Source organism: Brassica oleracea, chromosome C2 (assembly GCF_000695525.1).
Source record: "Brassica oleracea var. oleracea cultivar TO1000 chromosome C2, BOL, whole genome shotgun sequence".
Classification (NCBI taxonomy): domain Eukaryota; kingdom Viridiplantae; phylum Streptophyta; class Magnoliopsida; order Brassicales; family Brassicaceae; genus Brassica; species Brassica oleracea.
The window spans coordinates 14925763-14933757 of NC_027749.1; positions in this window are offsets into that span (position 1 = coordinate 14925763).

The window sequence follows — 7995 nt, forward strand, 5'->3', positions numbered from 1 at the left end:
CAATCTCCATGATTCCTCTTAAACCCATGGTGGATTTCAGATTAATCATGTAGAGAAATAGATAAGAAATCAACAAGAACACAAGATGAGAGCAATGAAATCTGAATCAAAAGAAGTTTTACTAGTTGGTCTCCAGAAAAGAGATTCTCCTGCCTCCCATGGCTTTCCAAGTACTTAACTTAGGTTTAGGCAATGTAAAACAACAAAACAAATGACCAAAAGGCCCCTGAAATAACATAAAAATCGTCCGAGCAAAACACGCGGAGCGACCTAGCATAGTCGCTCCCAGGAGGTCGCTCCCGACGCGATTCTTCGTGTCTCGCCCCGTCAAAACGCGAGCGACTAGAGCTGGTCGCTCTGGCCGGGAGTGACCTTGGTAGGTCGCTCTGAGAGGTCGCTCCAGGATGCTCGATTTTGGTGTCTCCGGACGAGAGGACGCGAGCGACCTTGGTGTGTCGCTCCGTGAGGTCGCTCTAGGAGCTGGAGCGACTTTGCCTTGTCGCTCTAGGAGGTCGCTCCGGAGCGTATATGGCGAGCGAGTTCATAGCGTCGCTCCAGTAGGTCGCTCTGTCTGGAGCGACTTGAGATAGTCGCTCTAAGCTGGTCGCTCTGGTAGGTCGCTCTGAGAGGTCGCTCCAGGCAGTGCTCGTCCAAAGATCACTCTAATCACCTCCTTTGAGCTCCAAATGCACCCAAATGTATGCAGGAACTCCATGTGGTACTCCAATACCTAATAGAGACATATGTCTGCAAAATGCAACCTAGACATGGCTAAATCATAATCTATATGATGAAAATGCACATGAATAAATGGATAAAACAATGTAAATATGCAAGATATCAGCTTATGACACCGATCTGTGAACAGTGTCCCAGAGATAAGGAGAGCCGCTTCGATACTTCATCAGAAGGTTAAAAACCATCCCCTCCAACATTGTTGTGAGTGACTGTGCATGCATATCTGCACTGCTAAATGACTTATGGCATGAATTACGCCTTTATGAAGAACTCTTACTTAACAAACCATCCACACTGGAAGACTCTCTCCACAGAGCTTCAAAATACATGGAAATGGAAGAAGAAAAGAAGGCATTTGCTGAAAAACATGCGACGATAAGCAAAGACGACGAGGAGGATTGAAAGAGACAGAAATTCACAAGATCAGAGCTGTAAGGTCAGCGAATGAAGTTTGATTGGTTGATAGGTTTTCATTTTTCATTTATTTAATTAAAATTTTTAAAATGAAACTATTCATAGAATTACCTAATCTAATCTATATTTCCAAACATACAATTAATCATCTTAAATATAGATGAATTAACATAATTTATTTATAGAATTAATTAAATATCTAGATTACGTTATATAAATTGATAAGATACATATAAATACATATGATACTTTTTTTTTTACAACAAACATTTACAGACTCATGGTGACTCTGTAAACCAAATTGGTAACTCCACATCCATGTGAACGACGAAAGACGGTTGTTTCCAAGCACTGCGTGCTAAGCTATCCGCCCGTAGGTTCTCCGTCCGGGGTACATGAATGATGTCTGAGTTGAGGAAACTTATTTTTAAAAGCTTAATGTCTTCCAAGTAACTTTCAAATGCTGGCCATTCTTCTGGTTCCGAAACCATCTTCAACAATTGAGAACAATCCGTTGCAAACGTAACTTGAAACTGTCTTAAATTGTTCATACATTCCATTGCCCAAATTAATGCATTCATCTCTGAACGAAGAGGTGAAAGACATGCCCTTACATTCTTTGCCCCTAATAAACCATCAAAACCCGGTAACGTGCTATACCAGCCTTGCCCTGAAAATAAATCTTTATCTTTCCATGAACCATCTATGAAGCACCATTGTCCATGAATACATATGATACTATAGAAACAATTATAAAACAGTTTTTATTATGTATATATTGGTAGTGAATAAAATAAATCATAGATTTTAGAAAACTAATTAATCTAAACCTAATAATATCTTTTAAATTCACTCATTCACTATATATATAGTATAAAAATGTGTCAAATGAATGCACAACAGTCAAATATATAATTCTAAAAAATTTCAATCATTTTCCAATGACAATGTGATATCATATATGCATTATCACTTTTAGAAATGATTAAAATATTTTAATATTTTAAAACATAAAAATTATATGGTAAGTTATTTAAACGTATATTAATCAAGAAATTTTTTATTTAATTCATCTATTAATATAAACAGATGAATTAACATTATTGTATGGTAAGTCATTTAAAATTATATTATTTGGTAATTCATTTAATTTATTATATGGTAAGTCATTTAATTATATTAATCAAAGTATTTTTCACATGATTTTTCCAGAGTTAATATTATATTAATATAATTCATATAGCTTGGATTATAATAAAATTAGCATGCTTATTTTTAATAGGAAAAAAGCAGACATAAATAAAAGAACATGAGCGAAGAATAATAAAAACAATTTGTTGTGTTCTTGGTATTTTTATATTCTTACGTATTTGATTTTTATTTGTTTGTCGAGTACATGTACTTCTTTTTGTTACTATAAATGTGAACTAATTAGTTTTATGTGTTATTAAGATGTTAAGATAAATTTAATAAGAAAGTTTAATAAAAATGACCATCTCTACAATTGTTAAAGTCAAAGATGAAAAATATAATGTAAATTGAAAGTAAGAAAAAATTATTTATAAATTAATGAGATTTATTTTTTACACTATAATAAACTCTTAAAATGTACGATAATAAAATTTTAACAAAATTTATACAAATAAAAACATTTTATTTCATATAATATTGGATCTCACATTAATATTAAGTATATATGCCTAAAATAACGACATTTGATTATTTAAAAAATGAAATATTATTTTTTCTTATTAGTTAATCTGTTTTAATTAATATAGGTATGTTTTAATTTCATTTAAAATAAATTAAAACAATAATTTTAAAAGATATGTAAACTTTGATTAGTTTTAACTAAAAACATTTGTTTGAATGAGTTAGTGTTTGATAAAATAGTGCGATGATCAAAAGTAATTCAAGAAAGAATTTGTTTGCTTAACCCATTTAGGTTTTCTGTTAAACACTAAATTAAAAAAGGAATGAGAAAGTGTGATTTGGAACAAATTATGAGAAAAATTGACTAAACTACCATTTTCCGAATATATGTTTTTATGTTTAATAGGTTAAGTTTTAAGAAAATAGTTATAATCTGATTGGTTGTTAACATTTATTAGTTATTATTTTAATCAGATCTAAAAATAAATGGTAACTCTATAACTAATTAATACAAATTACCAAATAACACAAATGATATTACAAATAATGATTTATGGTAGTTGATTGTAGAATTAGAGAAAAAATATATATGCTTTATCAATTTCTTTATTTTTAACAATTAGTTATATATAATTAAATAAAATACTTTAGCATTTTTATAGAATTGAATTTAATGGTTATATATTATTATATAAAAGAATTATATTTGTAGGTAAGGAATTATAATAAATTTTATGTTTTTAAAGCCCACACAAAACCGTTTACAAAATATTTTTCATGATAAAAGTATCCGATCATTGTATTGTCATATTGGAGTTACACAAAAAAACACACTCCCTTTTCTTTTCTCTTGAGAGCTAGAGTATTTTCGGTTTGTCATGTGTTAAACTAAAATATAAAGTAATTCTAAAAGCAATTATATTAATTATAATATTCTTTTCTGTAAGAGAAAGCTTTTTAATGACTAAGGTTTATGTTTTTGAACTATTTTAAATTTCACATATATTCTAAAAATATATACTAAAATTTTTTATTATCCAAATATTTGAAATTAAAAATTAAAATTTTAAATTTTAAATTATTATTCATAAATTATAATAGTGTAAATATATAATTTTTTATATAATATAACTACCCGCAAAATTGCGGGCAAACACCTAGTTCAAAACAAAAGAAAAAGCAAAAGAATAAGGCCGTACAGGGCCTATTCTCGGGCTTGTGTGGGCAGGACAGCAGCCGAAGCATCTTCGGCGGAGGTTGAAGAAAGGTTCAAGCCGAACTGGTTGATGACCAAAGGCTCCCCAGCAGGAAGGTCTTCATCCCGACTCTCACTGGAGATCACCATCGTGAGCAGGTCCCAGCTCATAAATCGGCACAATAGGAGACTGTTACATCTGGAACCATCGGAGACAGGAGAAGCCCTCAGATCTATCTCCGGATCCAATTGGATGATTTCCATCTTGTCGAGGTCCACTTGAAAATATTTTAGAGAATGTGCCCATGTCTTCCAATCGGCCTCAAGGCCCGTAAATCCCCTTGCCGATAGCTCGTCATTATACCAGTTCGGGTAACCGCCTGGAAAATCAACAAGGTGTTGTTATAAATGACCTCCAAATCCTGCATGTTCTTGTCAAAACGCAGCTTATACTTCATGACCACCGATCGTCGAGCTCTTTTCTCCGTCCTCAGGATCTCCTTTGCCTTCAACGCAGTCAGCCTCTAGAGCTCCTCTTCATTAGCCCTTTGCGCCAACGCGAGCCAATTGTTGAGTGCCCTTTCTCCTGGCATACCTCCAATTGCTTGAGCTTGGCTTCCATTTGCGCGTGGACACCTCCTGGTTCTTGGAGTGCTTTGCCTTCAACGCGTCCCTACATTGAAGGACATCCTTCTTGGCCACGACTGTCTTTCCCTGAGCTTCTCGAATCTTGTACTCATAGAAAGAGCGGTTGCGATTCAACCAGACCATATGCTATCAAAAACAAAATCATTTAAAAAAAATACCAAGAACTGATTGCCTTGTAAAAAAAATTAAAATACATAAATAGATGTTTTAGAAGAATACATAAATATTACTGCATATACGAATATAACTAAAAATTGTTTAATAATATATTTTCCTAAATTTCAATGTTAGAAGAATTTAAGAAAGAACTAGATTTTGTGCAAGTGTTTATTTTCATTTTATATATATAAATATTTTTCTTACATCATTTATGGTATATGTATTTATTTAACAAATTAATATATATATTTGACCCACCGACCTTCAAAACTAAATTTTCTATTAGCAATATTTTTATATTTATTTATTTCAGATAATATATTATTATATATACAAAAGTATAAAATATGTCGATTTTTATGCATGTATTATATAGTTTTTGAATGTTAAGTCGTTATATCATCGTATTATATTTTTAGCATAAATATTTTATATTTATAAAAACTGTTTTTACAAATTTATCAATTTAGTATAATGTTATCGAATTTAGTTCAATATAATAATCTCATTTAATATTATTATATAAAATGATAACTAAATATATATATATATATATATTAATGCATAAAAATAGTTCATTGCTAATTACGAAATTAGTTGAAATATTTACATAAATTTTTTGAAAATTAAGATAATGTTATAATATTTTCAAAAGATTTGTTAAAAAAAATATATATATATATATATATATATATATATGTATATATTTATTTATGTTTATATTTAAAATAAAAAGATACCATGCATAAATGATTTGTATTATTAACTTTGATGAAATACATGTTAATTTATATACGTGTACTATATAGTTTTCTAATATTAACACGTGTTACTTACATATTACATTTCGAATATAAATACTTACAAAAAATAAAATATATAAATTTAAAAATTTAATATAATTTAATCATATTTAACACAATATAATAATTAATATTTTCTCTTAAAATGATTGATTATGATTATATAATTGATAAAATGATAGAATTTATATTTTTAATATTATAAAATATATAAATGTATAATATTTTTTCATAACTAATTTCGAAATTAATGAAAATATTTACATATGATTTTTGAAAATTAAGATCTTATTAAAATCTTTTAAACAGACTTGTTAGAACTTTTAAATATATATTTATATTTAAAATGAAAAGATATCAAAAGATATTGTGATTAACGTAGTTCAAAGATTCTATATATTATTAGTTTTAATAAAATATATTTAATAAAAAAATTAAAGGATGGTCCAAATTATAAAGCAATACATGAAAGAATTCATTACTTCTATTTTAATAGATAATATAGACTATAATTAGAAATTTTAAGAAAATAGTATACAACTTTTTTTTATTTTATAATAAAATCTTAACTAACATTAATTTATAATAATATTAGAGTACTAATCACGAAATTAATCAATGATTTATTTTATAATAATATTTAAAATATCTAATAAGATTTTGTAGATTTTTTCTCAACATAATTTTATAATTAAAAAATAAGACAATTTTATAGGTGAGTTGTTATATATGTCAATTATTTAAGATGTGATATCTTAATGATGTCATAATGTTAAATAGAATTAAATGAAATATAAATTTATAGAAAAGGTCCATTTTAAAAAAAATCACACATGAAGAGAAGTTGTGACTTCTGTTTTAATATAATAGATAGATGACCCAAGTAAGGTACATTGTGTTATAAATCATTATGTGGATGACTCATAACCAAGACCAAGACAAGGCCCAGCCGTGGCCAAGGGAGGAGAGAGAGTCGGCGGCCAAGATCCTAGTCGGCCAAGACTTCATGTTTTCCATTTATCTGTTTTAGATCTTTTCCTATTTCATGTTGTATTAGGTTTTGGATAATTTCTTTTTTCCTATACTTTGTAATCCTTATATAAGGAACCTCTATTGTTCATTAATAATACACAGAAAATTCCCCATTCTTTTACAACACGTTATCAGCACGATCGTCTCTAGATCCCTGAGACAAATCGACACCTCTCAACCCTAAAAACCAAAACCGGCGACCACAACTAAAACCCTAGACACGTTCTTAGTTCATCCAAGAACTCAGAAGATCCCTCTTGAACCCTAGACGTTCTCAGATCACATTCTCAGCTCAGAAGAACCGCCCAGCTCGCGATTAACACCCGAAGACACGATCGCACCCGAGACGACCCGATCTCCGCGCAGCTCGCAGCCGAGACGCCTCCAGCTCGCGATCGTTGCATCCGCTCCCCGATTGCATCCGCTCGTTCTCTCTCTCTCTCTCTCTAAAGGTGGTCCGGTTCTAAACCCCTACAAACAAAGGTATAACTTGATCTGAGAACCTAGATTGATCAGAAACCCTAATCCATTATTATGGAAACTTTGATCTTGATCAAAACCCTAAAACCTACAAGTTAAAATCGGCAATCTCTTAAACTAGAAATATAGAAATCGATTCCTTAGAACTTAAATTGATTGTTCCTGATTTGATTTTAAGAAACCCTAAGTTTAGGAATCGAAACCCTAAGTTTAGGAATCGAAACCCTAAACCCTAAAGGACTGAATTCGATTTTAATTGATTGAATTGCTTGTTGATTTGAGGTTTTAGGATTGTTAGATTGGTTGAAGTAATCTGATCTAGAACTTGAATCCTAAAGGCCTTGAACCCTTTAATTAAAACCGGCAGCCTTAGTTTTAAAAGTAGAAACCCTAAATTCATAAATCAAATTGTTAAGGTTGTTTGCATTACATATGAATCTGAATTGAATTGCATTCGTATTGTTTAATGAAATCGACCAGCATGTAGAAACATATGAATTTGAATCTGATTGCATTGAAATACATATGGCCGTGTGGCCTTAGTCTCCCTGGTATATATAGAATCATATATTAGGATTGTTCGCACCATTGTCAATTAAGTGTTACATGTCAGATCCTATTTGCTTGACTACATAGCCGTGTGGCTTGATTGTTCGCACCATGGTCGATTAGATTGATTGTGTTTTCATTGATGCGTAAGACAAGTTTGTGGCCGAGCTTGTTATACCATGCGGCCACATGATCACATTGTGAACCTAAATTGAAATGATGATGTGATTCAGATGTCGAAAATCTCAAATAGAGACTATGCAGCCCTTAATCTCTCCGGAGATAACTACTTGCAGTGGGCGCTAGATACAAAGATCAGCTTAA